This window comes from Adiantum capillus-veneris, chromosome 9, assembly GCF_014529385.1.
Source record: "Adiantum capillus-veneris isolate H3 chromosome 9, ASM1452938v2, whole genome shotgun sequence".
Classification (NCBI taxonomy): Eukaryota; Viridiplantae; Streptophyta; class Polypodiopsida; order Polypodiales; family Pteridaceae; genus Adiantum; species Adiantum capillus-veneris.
Genome location: NC_140939.1, coordinates 84,554,672 through 84,574,134, shown reverse-complemented (window position 1 = coordinate 84,574,134; position 19,463 = coordinate 84,554,672). Strand labels below are relative to the sequence as shown.

Below are 19,463 nucleotides of genomic sequence, written 5' to 3'. Positions count from 1 at the left end.
TAAAATGTAACAATGAGCTATTCGAAAAGGAGAAAACCCAGAAAATCTTCAGAGTTTGAGAAGTCTAACAAATTTTAAGCCCCTTATTAAGAATGTAGGATATTTGACAATGTTGATCGATGCAATAGAGCTGGGTCGTAATTAGATGAAGTTGCAAAAGTGGTTACCGAGCAAGCTCGCAGTAGGAGTATGAGCATAGAAAATTTTGTACTAACTTGTGCTAGCATTAACCAAGTGCATATAAAATGCTAATAGCATTGCTACGAATCACAAAGGTGTTTAAAATATTGTGCTACGTACCGACGGAATACTATAAAAATCTTCAGTAAAATAAAGTCTCTGCAAATAGTGTGATATAATCCATTGTGTTCGAAACACTTGCTACGTAAATTTGTGTTGTTACCCATCGCAAATTTGTCTCATTCGTCAATGTTCCTCACAGTGCTTTAGTTATATTTGCGGATATATTATTATCTAGCCAGATTGTAGTTGTTGATGGGGTGTATTGGCAATGTAATTGAGGGTGGCGGGGAGTAAAGGGACAGGGATACGAGCAGAGGCCAGGATACAGGTACCAAGCTATATCACAGTATGACATCGTCCAGTATACTATGAGATATGAAGCCACTTGCATTGTCTATTCAGTGAGTGAGACCACTCATTAGAGTTATGAGAGTCCTCAGGTTGTTTATGCTAGAGTGGGCCAACACGAGGAGAGACATTCACAGAGGGAGATGTTTGACTGTGTGAGAGTAGAGATTAGACATTTAGAAGAATGAGATCAAACGGAAAGAATCCGGGTGTATCTAATCCAACATATGGGTGCAAAATTAAAATGAAGTAAAGCGAATGATGTAAAAACTAAGAGCTTAAAAACATCATACTAAAAGGGTCATCATCATGGTCAATGCCTGAGAATGCTCGACAATGGGCGTTGTCGCAGAAAGTAGTACATCATTCATTGAAGAGCGTCTTCAATGTCCATTTCTGCAGTAGTGGTACGGGGAGAGCATGAAGAGGGAGAAAGGGAGAGCAAGGTGAGATGAAAGGGTACCTTACATGTCTTCAAAAGGTAAAATTACTTGTGATGCGAGTTGATACAATTTTTGTGGATCTAAACCAATGCTTGGGTACAGAAGTACAATGAACGAAAGTGAAAAAATTAAAACTAAAAGTTGAAAAGAGTTAGACTGAAATCAAATGAAATCATCTTCATCATCGTTTATGCCCGTGGATGTATGGCATCCGGAGAAAGTATTTCCTGTGGTCATTCAAGAGCTTCCTCAATGTCCGTCGCTATAAGGAATTGTAGTGGGAGGGGGAAGAGAGATAGCGGAATGAAATGATATGTTGTATGAAACACCGGCAAAAGGCCTATGGGAATCTGGAGTAAACTCATACAATCCTTTTAGATCTAAGCTAATGCCTGGGTACAAAATAAAATGAAGTACATACAATATTTAAAGACTGAATTTTTATTTTTTATTTTTCAAATCATCATCAGTAGCATCGTGAATCGATGATGCTCTACATCGGGTTCAAATGATAAATTATTTCAGAGGACGCTGCAGAGGTTCGTTAATGTGTAATGCTACTGAATCAAGGATGCTCTGCATCGAGTTCGCCTGATAAAGTATTGCAGAGGACGGTGCAGAGCTTCGTCAATGTGTGCTTCTGTAAACAGACGGACTGGGAGGGGGGAAAGAGAGATAGAGCGAAAATGAAATGAAATGCTATATTACTCGGCTTCAAACGGCCAAATTTACATATGATGCTAAACTGAGGTAATCCGTGTGAATCGAATCCGATGTCTGGATACAAAATAAAATGGCAAGACTAAAGTAAATAAATAAAAAATGTGAAAAAAGGCCTTGCAGCAATCCGCAAGGGCTTCGTCAATGGTCAAGAGCGCTGTCAATGGTCGCCAGTTGCATGAGGGGGAGGCTGCCATATCAGATGAAGAGAGATCAGTGCCACTGGCTGAGGGGGTAAGTAACCAATGCTACAGAGAAAGCAGCATGCGCCGGTCGCGATCGAGGAGCTCTCCTGTGATAGGAGGTTGATAGTTTCCCGAGGATTGGATGGCCGCCAGCCGGACGAGAAGAGGCTGGGAGATGTTTCTGAAAATTTGAATCATGCTGCTTTCGTGCTCCATGCAAGAGACAGAGGGAGAGAGTGGGTAGAAGCCTACCGGACTGCGGCAAGAGAGAGAGGGAGGTTCGCCACAGCATGAGAGAGAGTGAGAGAGAGAGAGAGAGAGAGAAAGAGAAAGAGAAAGAAATAGGTCGCCGCTGCATGGGGGTGGTTGGTGGGTCTGTGGAGACCATACGCTGAGAGAAAAAGGAGAGAAGTCGACTGAAAATAGAGAGAGAGAGAGAGAGAGAGAGAGAGGTTGATGGTCGTGAGAGAAAGAGAGAGAGAGAGAGAGTTTTTCGCATGGCATGCAGGTTGGTGGGTGTGTTGGCTACTTCATGCAGTTATCAGCGCTAGTGTTTGGCTGACGACTGGGCTGGTGGTACCCGTCTACCACACCAATGCAAGAGAGAGAGGGAGAGTGGGACGACGACTGAAGAGAGAGAGAGAGAGTGGGACGACGACTAGAGAGAGAGAGAGAGAGAGAGAGAGAGAGAGAGAGAGAGAGAGAGAGAGAGAGAGAGAGAGAGAGAGAGAGAGAGAGAGAGAAAGGATTTGTAGGGTTGCATGCACCCTGATTAGGTGTGGCTAGGAGGGTTCAACGCTGCTATTGGTGGCCATGCTGAGGTGAAAATGCATGCAAGTCTTGTAGATTGAGAGTGAGATGGTAGGCGTGCTAGTGTGTGGCAGAGATCTGAGTACGGCATATGACCTGTGCATGAGAGTGATTCAACGACTGTGGTTGGTGAGTTTCATATGTGATGCCAGCTATGAAACTTCATGACAACTGAAAGACGTTCTGCATGGGGTTGCTAAGAGGTGTGATGGATGCTTGAGGAAGGTCGGAGTGTGCCGTGGTGGATAACGACAGCTGTAGTTGTCGCTGCCATTGTCACTTGTTAGTAAAGGGAAGCTCAAGGGCTTTTTCCCTTTTAAAACAATCTAATCGTGAATTCTGAGGACGGTATAATACTCATGCATGCCCCTTGGCAAGCGGTGTAGGTGCTAACGATTGTGCTTATCTCCTCGTCATCATCCACTCCACGATCAAGTTTGAGCACAGCTCAAAGGTTCACTCGGGATCCTTAATCTTCCTCTGCCTCTATTCTTGTCTGCGTTCAACTTTTCTACGACCTTAAAATTTCTCCTCGTAATCCTATGATGTAAACTGTCGCTAAGCCCTCTCGAGTAAGATTCTGCTCTGCTTAATATCGACCTCCTAAATGATATGTATTACTCCTCTTTGTCGTAACTAATCATCTCGACATGATTTTTAGTTTAATCCATGTTTTCTGTGTTTAATTAACACAATATTTACATTAACGAGCACTAAATTATGGCGATAAAGAAGGGACTCTATTTTAATTTCAAAAATTCACTAATTATATCATACAATCAACATTAATCAGTACAAAGTGAAGCAATTCATGGAATCTACAAACACAAGAAAGAAAAATACTTAGCTGCTGCTTATCGATCATAATCATTAGTCTTGGAGCGTAGACTAAGCTCTGATACCACTGCTCAAACCGAAACGTCACGGGCCCTGCAAAATAGCAAAAACAATATACTACAAGCCATGAAACAAACAAATCTGCATACCTCGAATCACACAAAGCATAATCCAAGTTGTACACGAGCAGAGAGAGGAAGAGAGCGTGATAGAACGAGAGAGCACGTGCAAGCACACCTCCTAGAGCGGAGTGCTACGCCGGCACGGCGAGAGAGAAGAGGGGAGAGGAGAGAAGAAGTACACAGACATTGGGTGCAATCTCCCCCCGTGCAAGAGTGACCATTTCCCTCTTGCACGTATTTGTTTTATAGATTTCTTGAATGGTCAAATTGGTTACAAACTGGCCGGTCGGTCATAAATGGCCAAAGCTCATAAAGAGCACTTGAATAATAAAATGTACATAAAATATGATATCCTTTTGCAATAGCCTAGCTCGGTCAAGACTTTTCCACATGTCACAGCTGCAACAAATAATAAGATATCAATTCCATAACACAAATAACACATCTACAGTGTCAGATTCCACCTACATTCTCTCATGTCTCCAAGTTACATGCGGGAAAGGTATCTAGCTTAGCCCTGATCCGGGCTGAACATTCAAGATAGCCTGTTGAGGAGGGGAAAAAGGAAAATTCCACTTGAATTTTGCAAGAAAAGTGTAAAAATATCTAATTATCTTAGAAGGATGTGTGTATTCTCGGATAAATTTTCTTGAGCACTGCTCATAGGAGCTCACCCATTTATAGTAGTATTTAAACATGCTTCATTTTTCACTTGGAACATTGAAGCAGATAGAACAAATAAAGATTTAATATGTCCTCTCCATTGCCACTAACTCTTCATTACTCATAGCTTCACCTCTCTTTGGACGTGCCATGACTTGCAGACTCCACTCACTAAGAGAGAACCCTGATGCACTTGTTGGAATTGAATCTTGATACTTCATCTTGCGCAAGGGACGTAGGGCTTACACATTAGTTTTTATTGGCTTAGTGAGATGTTGAAACATTGCAATGTCACAAGATTTTCTAACATATATCTCACACCGCACAAATGCCACATCCTCTTCTTTTTGGGCCAAAGAAATCTTACGGGAAGACTCTTGTCGAATGAATTTTTGGGTGTCAAGAATATACATACACCATCCAATACCCCAGACCCTTCAACAATCTCAGCCAGTCATGTCTCATAAGTGGCATCACGAAGAAGTGAAGGTGGCAGAAAAAACTTGAAATCTAGCTACCATCAATGTTTTTAAGAAGGTTTTTATGTTACATTGGTAAATCATGTTGTTCATAGATGAAGGCAAGCAAAAGCATGACAAAAGGCAAACATGGTATTGCTTTGTAAGTCTCTTTTTGACAAGAAAATTAGCAATCCTTGAACCAGTCACATGTAGTGAATTGTTTTTCAAAACTCTAGTCAACCCCTTACGAATTATTCAAAGCAAGCTTTGCCCAGCGCTTTCATAAGCATCTTTCCCATGGATCAAGGGGCAACTCCCAAAGGACAAGGTTGACTCCACACAATAGGAAAAGGTAGGATGACTAGGAACAGTTTTTGAACTCGTCCAACTCACCATGCCATGTGTGCTAGGCCATGTGCCGCACATGCTTGTAGGATAACTAGATTGCTGACTGTAGAGGAGATGATTCACACATCGATTCTCAGTATAGGCCAAAGGTCATAATCCCAACAATCCTCCTCTTGGACTTTGGACTACACTAGTGACTCACTATAGAGAGCTCATTCTACCACAAAGGCTGGACCATAAAAGTTATAATGATTGGCCTATTGTGCCATGGAGGCCAAAGACACGTCACCTTAAACCATGAGTCTCTTAGTACCAAGTTGTACACACAGATCAAGTTGTTCTCAAAGATGACTCCAAAAATTTTGAATTCACCTATATTTTGTGTACAAGTTATCACTGGCACTACCAAGTCACAATACACTATCTTTGCATTCATCTCTTCTAGAGTGCTACTCTCTGGATGTTGCTGCTACTTCTACACTTGGAAGAGGAATGTCCCATCTTTCCACAGTGTATACATTGCTTAAGTCTCCAGCAATCCTTTGCCATATTTTCGGGCTTCCTAAATTCATAACATTTCTTGATACCTTTATTGAATGAAATACTAGATGCAGTACTGAAAAATGAAAAATTAAATGCATAACTAGGTCATATTTCTCCTCCCCTTAAAGGTGGATTTCTCTTTTCTCTCATGGAGCTAGATGGTGTGGTCTTACCACTTGAAGACTCTTCAAGGGCATTGTATGTCTCCTTAGAGTACACATAATTAGATCATCCCCGTCAATACAAATGATCGCATACATTTCAAAGTGCTTAGACGTAAAATTTCAGCTTTAGAGAGAGGAGCAAGTTTCTTTGAAGCTTTCTTGGTTTCTCGAAACCCTCGATAAAAAACTCTTTTGAATGGTTTTCTTTGATACCTTTTAAGCTTGCTTCAAAGCTTCAAAGCTCGAAGCTTCAAGGGTTGAAGCTTCCGTTTGATGCTATGCGTGAATTTGATGCTTGAGCCAAACCTTCTCAAGAAGCCCTTGCTTCAAAGCTCTTGAAGCTTATTTTTTTGTGAAAACAAACCCTTTTATATGCGGGAACATCTTGATAGCCGATAGGACTCTCCCTTGAGGCTTTACTAAGGCCTTGAGTGGTTTGAGTTGTCCCTAGGAGGGGCTCGATAGCAACCGGCCCTTGGGGGTAGCTCCACCGCAGTATGGTAAGGCAAGCCCGTTAAGGGCAGGCTCAAAGATTTCTTCAAATCGGACTAGAGGTTATCTGAGCCCGTTAGGTTATCTGAGCTGACCTAGAGGTCATTCTTGAGCATCTCATGGTATTCAATGTGCAAATGCAAAATGTAATCTTTGCCGATTCCAAGCATGCCATAGTGCTTGAGCAAGCTGGGATCCAAAAATTAAGCCCATCAAGAATACTGATAACACTCGGTACTGGAAAAGCTTAAGATGCTAATCAAAATTCACAAATGCGAATGTGTGTTCCACATCAAGCATTCACATGCAAATACAGCTCAAACAACAAATGCCACATCTATAGTTTTCAATGAGGCTAATTTCAAACCAGGCTTGCCAACCTTTTGCTTGGCATTGCGCCCCACTCGGGATGAGATGAAAGGATTTTGAACCAATCATAATCACCCAAACAGTTAATTTAGTTGAAGCTTCATGATAAGCATGAGCATGAAACAAATTTGAATTGGCTTCAAGTTTTTGCAAGATGTCCAAATTAAGACCCGTCTTCATCCATCTTACAAGAGAGCTCAAGAGCCCTATTTTAGGGAAGCGAAAAATTTCATTCAAGTGATCACATGTAGTGACATTCTTCAAAACTCAAGTCAATCCTATCCTGCAACCTTATGCTTTCCCATACCACCCTGGTCACAACCCAAACGTTGTCAGCCGACAATATAATGCACAAGAAATGGGAAAGATTTCGATTAGGCCAAACTCACCATCAATGTGACAAGGCAACCAATTAACAAGCTCTTCAAGTTGATGCAGAACAATTAACTCTTTGGTTTGCTTTCGCTTTCACCAGTTGTTAATAACAAGTGGAAAGGTTTGTACTTTAGAACCAAAGATTGTGGGCTTGAAACCCCTTCAAGTCACTATTGGCAGAGCATAAGGAACGACAATGATTTCTTGGTGTCTTTATGTAGAATGATGTTGCTCAAACCTTAAAGGGCTCCAACATTTAATATTTTATTTTTCCTCAAGAAAAATCTTCCCTTCATGATCCATCCGGCGTAAATGACTGTGTTGGTGTCGGTGGATGCCTGCGTGTGCCAAGTGGCAATACAAGGCTCGTATGTGGGAAGTAAAACCAAGGTCCATCACCCCACCAAGGTGGGCCCTTGCAGCAACTGACCCCTAGATGACTAGCTAGGGTACCATGCAACACAACCCATCCTTGCCAACCAAGCTCTTGCAAGTTGGTTTTTATCCACTCACAGAAGTAAATGATTTGCAACAATAATACATATGAAACATCAAAAGTAAAGGTTGGCCCATCACTTTCATTGACACTTCCAAAACAGTTTCCATTGAGTGGGCCAAAGACAGATTTCCCACAAATGTTCCTTACCAGCTCTTTGCAGCACAAGAAATGACCAAGTCCCAGCCACACTCGTTATCACACCACAATTCAAAAGAGCAACCCATTTTTCAGCTCATAAATCGGAAAACTTTGTTCTAGTCATCCTCGTTATAGATAGCACCACAAATTCAAGAGAGCAGCCCATTTTTCAGCTTGTAAATGTCTTTAATCCTTTATTGATAGCTTTGACCACTGGCCAACTATGGGTGCATAACCAAATGCCACCTCCTTCCACTCCGGCATGTGATATGCAGAGTCCACCACGAAGTTCCTGAGTGAGATGTCGCTCTCCTGTTTCTGGCACGGGATCTTTCCAAGGACGCTGATCCTTTGGGATGGAATAAGGCATGGTCCTTTGCTGCTGCTCTTGCAATTCTCTCCTCTCTCTGTCTTAAAGTAGATTGTGTCATTGCAGCTCTCTGAAGTGAACCATCTGGATTTTTATAGGTGACGCATCAATGGAATACCTTGTTTGCCCTCTTAAAGTCATCCTCACTGAGCTCAATCTCAAGCTCCTCTTTTACGCCTTCATCTTGATACACGAGTCCAGATCCATCAGCATAATAATTGGGGTAACCCCTCACATCCAAGACCCTTGATGCTATTGGCTGCTTAGCTGCCCATCTCTCAGGTTACGTCATTCTCTTTAGTAGATGAGCCATTTTCATTCCAATTTTATCTCCCCATAATTAGAGCCTCACCCAAGAATCCGTCAATGCAAGACAACCCGAGGGATGAAACTCGATGCAGGTTTTAGCACGGTCGAGGAGACTACTGATTTTTCAAAGGATTGTGCTGGCAAGAGGTGTTGTGACATTTTGAAAATTCCACCATGTTCATAGCTCAAACAAGGATGAAACAATGTAGCACAGAGGTCATCTTGCTGATATCTATAGAAAGGTGACTGTAATGAAGAAAAGAGCTTCATCAGAATTGGCTTTATATGAATTCAAAAACACCACCAAAAATAGAAAAGATACAAAAAACATGTGTTGAACCATCAAATAGATGGTTGGAAATCGACCATATCTCTTGAAGAACAAACAAGCTTATTGTGTGTACATTTGTTAAACTTAAGTTGTCTACAATTGTAATGAAGACCTCAATTTCAGCAGCTACATATTTCAACTTTCTCCTGAATGCTTGAAGTGATGATGGTCGACATTGCCTTTAGTTCATGATGGTAGACATCTTAGCAAACTCTCTTGTTTTCTTATCTCCGATCTTGAGCACAAGGCATTTACATAGATACTCAAGTCAATGTGTTTCTTATTAGGCAAGGCATTCTACCATTTTGCTACATAATTCTGATGATGGTAGACATCTTAGCAAACTCTCTTGTTTTCTTATCTCCGATCTTGAGCACAAGGCATTTACATAGATACTTAAGTCAATGTGTTTCTTATTAGGCAAGGCATTCTACCATTTTGCTACATAATTCTGATGATGGGCTTAACACACGAAAACTTAGAGCAATCTTGCCATCCAATAGCCTTCTAAGTAGGCCAATTATTTCACCTCTCTAATTACTACTGCATCACCTATTCTGAGAGGCTATCTAGGCCACTCCGGCTCCCAATGGAGTAGACTCCCGTGTCACCTACTTTGAGAACTATTCAAGCCACCTCTACAGTCCCTTTTTTAAAGTGGTTTTCTTGTATCACAGCTTGAAGCCACAGTTCAGATGGCAAGGTAGAAGCCTTAAGGTAGAAGCCTTGCCGCCCTCCTTGCATGCATTATACCCACACCAAAGGTGCTTAGAATGTACCTTTTGCAGGTCTTCCGCAGAATCCAGGGTTTTCATATGTCAGCTGTCATATGTCGGTAAGTTGGATCTGCTTGTGATTGAGCACCTTGTGAATTCACCCTAAACCCTAAACCCGAAATGCTAATACCTCTGAAAGAATGGCCTTCTCTTTCATTAGTGAAGACTTGATCACCACCGTGAGATTGCTGATCATTTTTGTGGTAGGTGGACCAATGACTTCCTCTGCGTCTTTGAATGTTGATCTTTCATCTCCCTCTTCCTCCTGATGAGAAGAGGGCACTTGTAAAATTGTCTGCTGACCTTTCTCCATCAAAAATGTTTTGCACAATTGCTTGTCTTTGATCTTCATCTCTTGGAATATTGGCTTCGCATGAAAGAATTGGATTTTCCAACTATATAACACCCTTACTATAGCGAGGAAAACGAGAAACTCTCTTATAAGGCATCAAGCCATCATCAGACATTTCGAACCAACAAAAACACCCTTACTCTCGCGAGGAAAAACAAGAAACTCTGATATAAGCCATCAAGCCATCATCAAACATTTCCAACCAACAAAAGCTACCGTGGACATTAGCATGGTATATTGAAGAGATGTTTAGGTATGACATGTGTTGTGTTATGTCGTATATAGCTCATCATATAGGAAACTATTTTCTTTTGTATAGAGTCAACCTTTTATGTTTGTTTTTTTGTGCCAACCCTCTTGGTAGAAGTTGGTAGTCTCAAAGTGAAGCTTTCAGGACAACTCAAGCTAAAGTGAACATTAAGGAGGATTGTCGTAGAGATGTGTGAGATATTGTTGGTTATGTACCTCGTGATATGGCAGACCCCTTTTTTATCTAGAGTAAAACCTTTTATTTCTCTCTTATGTTTCAATCCTAGCACCTACAAACTGTGCCATGGATGTAACTACAATAGATGCATCTGATTTGTCCTATAGGCTGACTTAAAAAACATTCTTTCTTTCTTCATTAGACAAGCAAGCCAAATGGCTTCTTTGCATACTCAGCTTTGTTGGTAGACAAGGCTGCGCATTTCTTCAACCAAGAATCCATGAGACTGCAATAAACCAGTATATAAAGGCACAACCTAGCGGCTGGAAACACGAGTTGATATTTGCAATCTGTTCATCCATTCTTACGTACCTAATGTCGATGTCACTGGCCAAGACCAGGCACTCTACAGATGCTCCCAGATGTAGGTCACCAGTTAGATTTCTGCCAGCAGGAGACAGTTCTAACCACAATATGCACCATCACGCTTTGGACCATGTGGAAGGCTCCATGTGCACACATTCTGGGCTCACGATTTTGACATCCATTTGGACAGACCTGCTGCATACTCTTCGCAGTCAGTGGGATTCTTCGGCTGGCTCCTCCAGGGCAGCGGAGCTTCACACATGGGCAAGATCGTCAGTTCTTTTAAGACGGAATCATGCCTACATCGCATGGCATTATGCACCTCTCCAGTGGTTCATTTTATACTCAGCATACAGACCACCTTGATGTTTACATGGCCTACACATTGTTACCTTGCTTTTGTACTTCCTCTGGGCGATAGGCCATTGAGCATCTCCAGAGGTCTTTTGTGTAAAGAATACAGCCCCTTTTCTCGCCAAAAAAGAAAAAAAAAACCGACCATTTATAATGAAGTGATGCACACCTCAATATGCTTCGGTCTCATGTGGAATGTTGGGTTCTGTGCCATGCTGCTATGTTGTCACAATAAATGACAACCAACCTCTGAGCGTATGTCCCCAACTCTCCAAGTAACATCTTCAACCATCCTACCTCACAAACAGCATAATGCAACTACAATACCCCTCTACTTAACCTCTTTACCTTTTTTTCCGAGAAAGAGATTGTCACAAAGTGATGACGTGGCGGATAGCAGAAACCCTAATTTCTGCCAAAAACCCTAAACTTCCTGCAAACCCTAATTTCTGCCAGAAACCCTAATTTCCGGAAATTGAGAAGGCTATTAAAAAAAAAAATTAGAAAATGAAGAGACGCAAATTTCGCTTTTTTTCTACTTAATGAGAAAGAGAGAGAGAGAATGCTTTTGCTTTCAAGTTTTGACTCTCTGTGAGAGAGAGAGAGAGAGCAATTGCTTTTGATTTGAAGCTTTTGGGGCTCTGCTTTTGGGCATCCCTTGTAACCTTTAAATTAGTGGTGAGGGCCTCACTTCTAAGGGCATCTGGACGCAAAGTCTGAGAGTGAGCCCCGAGCCACTCTCTTGTCCTTTGATGATTGATTAATACAAAACGAAATACCGAAAGGGGCGCCAATCTTTGGGGCCAATATCTCTAGGCACGGAACTCCGCCAGGCTAGTGCAAATCTATTGTGATCTATGAATTGTTTTGAAGTGGTTATTTGGTGCTGTCGCGATTGATTTTTGATTTGGAGTGTCCAAGTCTGTTACAGTGGTATCAGAGCACAGCCGATTTCTTTTCTACGGCAAATCCGATCCCCGAAATTTTTTTTTCCGCGGCACCTATGGCTTCAGGCAATGATCAGTCGACTCCCTCTGCATCTGGAGATGTGGGCTAAGATCACAACGAAGATTCAGGCAAAGAGTATGGCGCGCCTCGGCCTACTCAGGCGGAGCAAAGAGAGATGGAGCGTTGTCAATTGATTGGCGATGCAACAAAGATGATGCTCAATTTTGCCAAGGACCCGAAGATGGCAAAATATATGAACCAGACCTCTTTGGAAGAGGTACAGATGTAGTGGCAGAGAACCACAACACCACTCCCGAAACCCGCTCTCAAGAAACCTTCTGCCTCCAAGAAAATATACGGAGAAGGAACTGGGGAACGTGGTTGATGCACGGATTGCTCAGCTTTTTGACGCGCAAAAGAAAGCCAAAAAGCACGGCAAAAAGCAGAAGAAAAGCACTGACTTTCCAGGTTATTTGGGTCGTCAGTCGACATTTGACAAGGCAAAGAAACAGAAGAAGCGTGTTCGATTTGAAGGAGTACCCAGATCTTCTTCTTCTTCTTCTTCTTCTTCTGACAGTTCTTCTAGCTCTTCAGATTCGAGCGAAGAAGACAGAAAAGGTAAAAAGCGAAGCAAGAAACAAAGCTTCGGAAAGGGCAAGAAGAAGGCTACATCTCGCCCAGAGAATGATAGTTCTACTGAGGACTCGTCTAGAGACAGCTCAGATTCCGATGACGGAAAGTTTTATGCGAACAAGAAGAATTTTTACAAAGCCAACCAGTATGACTTTCTCGAAGATAAAAGCAAGAAGTCCGAGAGTTTAAGGAAGGTGACCACTCGATCAAGTTTGATACTTTTCAAGATACTCAGATGCTTCGAAGGCTTTGTCTTTTATACAGCAATTTGACATCGCTTTCGCGGGAGGACGCTATTCAAAGCACTCCAAGATTCGGAGAGCTACCTCTTACCTTAAGGGGAATGCTCGTACTTGGTGGTCTACGCTTCTTTTAAACAAGAGTGCGCCAATGAAATGGCTGAAATTTGAAAAGCTTTTTATTTCTTCTTGGTTGACGCAAGAATATGAACGAGATCTACGAGCTGCTTGGAACCATCTTCGGATGACCAAGAAAGACACAATCAATGCTTATTGTGAACGATTCTGGAGCTCTTTTCTTCCCGCCTCTTCATTCAAGAAGATCTGGTTCAAAGAACAGATTGAACGGTTTACCTTGGGTCTACCTACAGAGATCCGAGATCACTGCTTGGAACAGAAGTCAGCTTCTATTCAGGAGTTGATGCGTCATGCGAAGCGGGGCTTTGCCATTCACTCTGGCAGTCTGACCTACCCCACAGATGAGGCCATGACACAACGAGCCGAACAGACTAAAAGTAGAAAGAAAAAGATCCATCCAGAGAAAAATGATGCACGACCCAAGCTTACTCCTGAGGAGAGAGCTCGCTTCATCAGAGAGGGGAAGTGCTTTGGATGCGGGGAACAGGGACATATCTCCACGAAGTGCCCTAATAAGGCACAGAAAGAACAGAATGATAATGACGACGACAGGTCTGAGAGTTCGAGAGCAGCTGAGGAATGTGGCAGAAAAGGCAGATAGAAAAGCAGAACTAGTACCACATGGCATGGGACCTGCACAGAATCTAATGAATGAAAGTACAAACTTTGTCGCTTTTGGGGCAAAGTGAAGGATCAGGAAGCTCTTTTGAAGGAGCCAAGGCCAACTTCTTTTCACTTGGAATTGGCGGCTCGATTTGGAATTACGCTCGACAGACTGACGCCATAGGCGGAGGTAGTTCGACTGGCACCCGGATGGGATGTTGCCATTACACCGAGCATTGGCAAACTTCGTTTGCAATGACAGGGGTGTTCAAGGCACGCGAGTGACGTTCTACTCATGATCCCTTGGTACCACAAGAACTACGCCGTGGTTGACTACCGGGCCGAGAAAGCGACTTTGATAAATGAAGGGCTTAGAGATTGTACTTGATGAACTTCAATTTCTTACTCATTCTTTTGGGAGAGAACTGAACGATGGATAAAGGTTGAATATGTTTTGACCTGATCAAAAGAACACCAAGATTTTTCTCCACACTCATGCCGATTGCTTTCCAGAGGGCCTGAAGATCAGACCATTAATCTGATACCTGGAAGCACGCCACCGAATCGGCCACCTTACCGTGTGAGCCGAGTACAGAATGAAAAGATTATGAACCCAGTGAAAGACCTCTTGGAAAAGGGTCTTGTCCAGCCTAGTACTTCACCGTATTGCTCTCCAGTGTTGTTGGTTTTTGAAGAAAGACGGATCTTGGAGAATGTGCATCGATTATAGCACTCTCAACGAAATCACCATCAAGAACAGATTTCCGATTCCTAGGATCAATAATATACTCGACAAGTTACAGGGATCCTCGTGCTTTAGCAGGATTGACTTGAAGAGTGGATATCATCAGATCAGGATAGCACCAGGAGACGTCTACAAGACAGCTTTTCGGACAATTTTTGGGTTATTTGAGTTTTTGGTGATGCCTTTTGGCTTAACCAATGCTCCTGCGACTTTTAACCGGATGATGGACTGGATTTTTCGAGAGTACAAGCTATTTGTTGGCACTTTCTTTGACGACATCATTGTTTTCTCCAAGAATGAGGCAGAACACAGAGATCATCTGCTTCAAGTCTTTCAGGCATTACGAGATCACACGTTAGTGATTACTGCAAAGAAAAGTGAATTTTTCCTACCAGAGATAACACTTTTTGGGACACATTGTGTCAGCAGCAGGAGTGCAAATGGACCCGGCCAAGATAGAGACTATCCGTGATTGGCCCAATTTGAGGAATGTCCATGAAGTTAGAATCTTCTTGGGATTGTGTTCGTACTACAGGCAGTTCATACGAAAGTTTGCAGAGGTTGCTTCCCCTTTGCATACCTTGACACAGAAAGGAGTACCTTTTTCGTGGGGATCCACAGAGGCGACTGCCTTTCAGACCTTGACAGAGAAATTGACTACAGGACCTGTTTTGACTTTGCCGGACTTGCAGAAGTCATTTGAAGTATATTGTGATGCTTGTGGTCGTAGTCTGGGTGCGGTCTTGATGCAAGAAGGCCATGTCATGGCTTATGAGAGCCGATTGTTCTCTAGGCCGGAGATGACAGCACAGATCTATGAGAAAGAGATTTTGGCGGTTATCTATGCTCTACTCAATGGCTGCACTACCTACTCGGAGCGGATTTTACTGTCTTTACAGACCATCAAAGTTTGCGCTACTTCTTGTCACAGAAGCAGCTTTCGGAAAAGCAGATGCGGTGGGCGAACATCTTGTCACAGTTCCACTTCCAGTTTGTCCATGTGCAAGGACAGAAGAATGTGGTGGCAGATGCTTTGTCTCGGAAACTGTTGGTTCTCGCTATTTCCGCGATACATCATAGGAGCTTCGAGGATATGGTCGATCAGTATGCCACAGATACAGATTTGCAGATATTTTCACACGGATACGGGATGGGGAGACAGTAGCTGGGTACTCCCTCCGGGAAGGCTACTTGATGAAAAAGATTATGTTGTGCGTTACACAACCGTTGAGGGAAAAGGTTATGACTGGATGTCATTGTCAACCTTTTACGAGTCACCGCGGCATTGCTACCACCATGAAGGGGGTAGAGAGATACTTCTTTGGGCCGAGACTCAAAAAGGATGTGGAAGAGTTTGTGCGCATTTGCTTGGTATGCCAGAAGGTCAAGTTTGACAGGCATAAGGCACAGGGATTGTTACACCCTTTACCCATACCCACCCGCCCCTAGGAAAGTATTGAAATGGATTTCATTTTTGATCTCCCGATTACACAGAATGATCACAATGATTTTCCGATTACATGGCACGTATGAGACGATTGTCTCCGACAGAGACCCCAGCTTTATGAGTTTGTTTTGGAAGGCAATTTGGGAGAACATTGGCACGCGGTTGCAGTTCTCGTCAATGTTCCACTTGCAGACTGACGAGCAATTTGAGATTGCCAATTCAGTGATTTTAGATTTATTGAAGTCTTGTATCTCGGATCAAAAGACTCAATGAGAAAAGAACTTACCTTTGGTGGAATTTGCCTACAATAACACGATACACTCCTCGACGGGGAAGACACCATGTGAGATTGTTGAAAGTGCTGCGAAGGTTCCATCCTCCCTGTGCACAAAAGATTAGATATTTGACGCGGATGAATATTCGCGAGACTTTGCAGGAGTCTCAAGAACGACAGAAAAAGGCAGCGGATTGCCATCGTCACGACTTGAAATTGAAGGAGGATGATTGGGTGCTCTTACTTTTGAGAAGGCACGCCTACGAAAGAAAAAGGGAAAGGAGAGGCTTTTTCCAAAGCTTAGTATGCGATACTACGGACCTTTCCAGATCACTGACAAGATAAATGATGTCTCCTTCCGATTGAAACTGCCAGATACTTGGAGGATTCACAATGCATTGCATGTGAGTCTCTTGAAACCTGTTAAGGGTGATGTGCTTGATGATGGGGAGCCTGATGAGCAACCCGAAGTGGAAGAAAACGAGGAGATCCTTGTTCCTGAACAGATTTTGGCACATAACGATACGAAGAAAGGTAAAGTCCGAAGGCGGTTCTTGGTTTAGTTCAAGAACTTTCCTGCATTTGATGCGAAGTGGATGGAGGAGGAGGACCTAGCAGATACTCCTCGGATTGTGAAACTTTACCTCGATGTTTTGGTTTAGCATAGTCTACTCCAAACAGAACCCAGAAACTCAGCTTGGCCGAAGGTCTGGTGCAGTGGGATGCACAAGAGGAGAGTTACTCCGCTCCTTTGTCAACAGATGCCTCGATTTTGATACTAAAGTCACTAATGTCTCTTTGAGCTTCAGGGATACTGAGAGCTGACAATATTCTGCTGGATGACTTTATGAAATGGAATTCCTGATTATGATACTGATTTGTTCTTGACTTCTTGTGAGTGCAAGAACTGATAGACGAAATGACTGCAACATTTTGGTCTAATTGATCTCGAAAAGACATGGTTGCAATAGGGGTTAGTCAATCGGACATCGATGAGGTCCCGATTGGACCTAGATGTGATTGCTAGCTACATTGCCGATAAATCATGGTCTAAGATCCGAATGAATGTTGAATGTCATGTGATGTCCTGTGATGTCTGGTGATGTCCTGTGATGTCGTGTGATGTGACTGTCGATTTTGTACATGTGCTAGATGTGTGTTCCTAGTACGTAGGTACTAACAGTCAGTGTCTGCTAAGACGGTTTATGGCTTTTGTCGGTTTTGCAGGCGTAATCGCGGTCGATTACAATGCTTTCAAGAGGGGGGTATGTCACAAAGTGATGACGTGGTGGATAGCAAAACCCCTAATTTCTGCCAAAAACCCTAAAATTCCTGCAAACCCTAATTTTTGCCAAAAACCCTAATTTCCGAAAATCGCGGAGGCTATTGGGGGGAAAAAAAATTGAAAATGATGAGCGACGCAAATTTCGCTTTTTCTCTACTTAATGAGAAAGAGAGAGAGAATGCTTTTGCTTTCAAGTTTTGACTCTCTGTGAGAGACAGAGAGCAATTGCTTTTGATTTGAAGCTTTTGGGGCTCTGCTTTTGGGCATCCCTTGTAACCTTTAAATTAGTGGTGAGGGCCTCACTTCTCAGGGCATCTGGACGCAGAGTCTGAGAGTGAACCCCAAGCCACTCTCTTGTACTTTGATGATTGATTAATACAAAAATAAATACCGAAAGGGGCGCCAGTCTTTGGGGCCAATATCTCTAGGCACGGAACTCCACCGAGCCAGTGCAAATCTATTGTGATCTGTAAATTGTTTTGAAGTGGTTATTTGGTGCTGTCGCGATTGATTTTTGACTTGAGTGTCCAAGTCTGTTACAGAGATCCTTCTATTAGTTAATGAAACTGTCCATCGGGCTACACCCACCTCTACTAGAGAAGGCTACAACAATCATAAGGGGAGACTCTCCCGATGAAAAAACAGCATATGTACAATGAGGCTAAATCAGGAGATGGGAGGAGGGAAGAGCCACGCAGGTGGACGGTAGTGCCATCTGAGCACACCCTGACCATGGTGAAGAAAGGCTGAGGGCGTCAGAGTCGAAGAAGGGGCAGGAGTACTTACATGCTCATGACAATTCTGTGACCCTTTAAGATTGTCGGTGCATATACTAATTCGTAGTGAGGGTGTTTTAGCATTTGTTCAATACTATTTATATTGAATATCATTCGTTGTCTTATGGATAACTTGAAACTTGGGCTCTTCTTGGATTCCTCTAGGTAAATATGGTATGTCCTAGCAAGTTAGTGCCGGCAAAAGCAAGAATTACACCAGAGATTAAAAGATTGTTAATTCGGATTTGGCATTTCTATGCTTGAATAGAGAGCTAGTTATTATATCAAAAAGCCAAGAAGTTTGTGAGGGATGAACAAACCTTACACGACCTCTATGAGTGAAAATACTCAAAAAGCTTGTAAATATAAGATATCAAAAAGATTCTCCTGAAGCGAGATGAAGTTTAGCTCCTGGTTTCTTGTGGATTTGGGATGTAATTGCGTTTGATCTACTTTGGATTCTTTGTTTTCCTTGTGAGGCGTGTGATTTTCTTTGCTATTCATGATGGGGCAGGCGAAAGCCGCAAAAAAGGTAAACGAAGGCATCGCCTTTGTAGTTTATTTGCAACGAGAAAGATCAAAAAATGCTCGCTTATTGAGGATGTTTCTAACGAGGTTTTTAGTCCCCCACCCATCAATTGTAGTAAGAAAGTTCCTCATCAAAGTAAGCTCTATGACAGTAACAATGCAATCCTCATTTGGTGAGCAAGCTCATTGACTGATGAAAGTGGTAACAACGAGGGTGGACGGAGCGCCTATTGCAATGCCCCCAACAATCCTCGCAGCTCCCAACCCAAAATGAGTGGATGAACCTGGATGCAATGAATGGACAAAGCCGAAAAGAAAGGGCAAGTGGTATGCTCCCATGATTGACAACCCTCCACACAAGAGTACATGGAAAGCTTTGGAGATTCCTAATCCTGAGTATTTTCATTTGGAGAAGCCGAATTTATAGCCCATTTTTACAATTTCCATTGAGATATGGACAATGCAAGATGACATTCTTTTTGATAATGTGCTAATCACAAGCAATGAAAACCTTGCCGCAAAATACAGAGAGACAGAGTGGAAAGTTAGATTTGATGTGGAGAAAGCGCAACAAAAGAAGGACGAGACTGAAGAAGCCGCTAAGAGGAAATCTGTTTGTCAAAGCGCAGGTATGTATTGAACTATTTACCTTGCATGATACTATATTCAGAAGCATTGTCATGCATGGTGTATTTTCCAACAGTTTTATGGTCATTTGCTGCTCTCTAAGGTTGCAAGAATTTATTGAGAAAGGAGAGGAGAAGTCAATGGTTGTGCTGGGCATCTTCAAAGGCTTGTTGGT

The 19,463-nt window shown here is 42.6% G+C and overlaps 1 long non-coding RNA gene across 2 annotated transcripts in view; it reads right to left on the bottom strand.

Moving 5' to 3' along the window:
- Positions 1-6,773: 6,773 nt before the first annotated feature.
- Positions 6,774-19,463, bottom strand: part of LOC147450745 (uncharacterized) — a 54,692-nt gene continuing 42,002 nt past the window's right edge. Inside the window, exons 2-3 of one of the 2 annotated variants that reach the window (XR_015189299.1) lie at positions 7,138-8,685; positions 6,774-7,059 (exon numbers count right to left, since the gene is read on the bottom strand). This is a non-coding gene — a long non-coding RNA (uncharacterized LOC147450745). Of the gene's footprint in view, positions 7,060-7,137; positions 8,686-19,463 lie in introns of those variants that run through there. The other variant, XR_015189300.1, reaches the window with a different exon arrangement.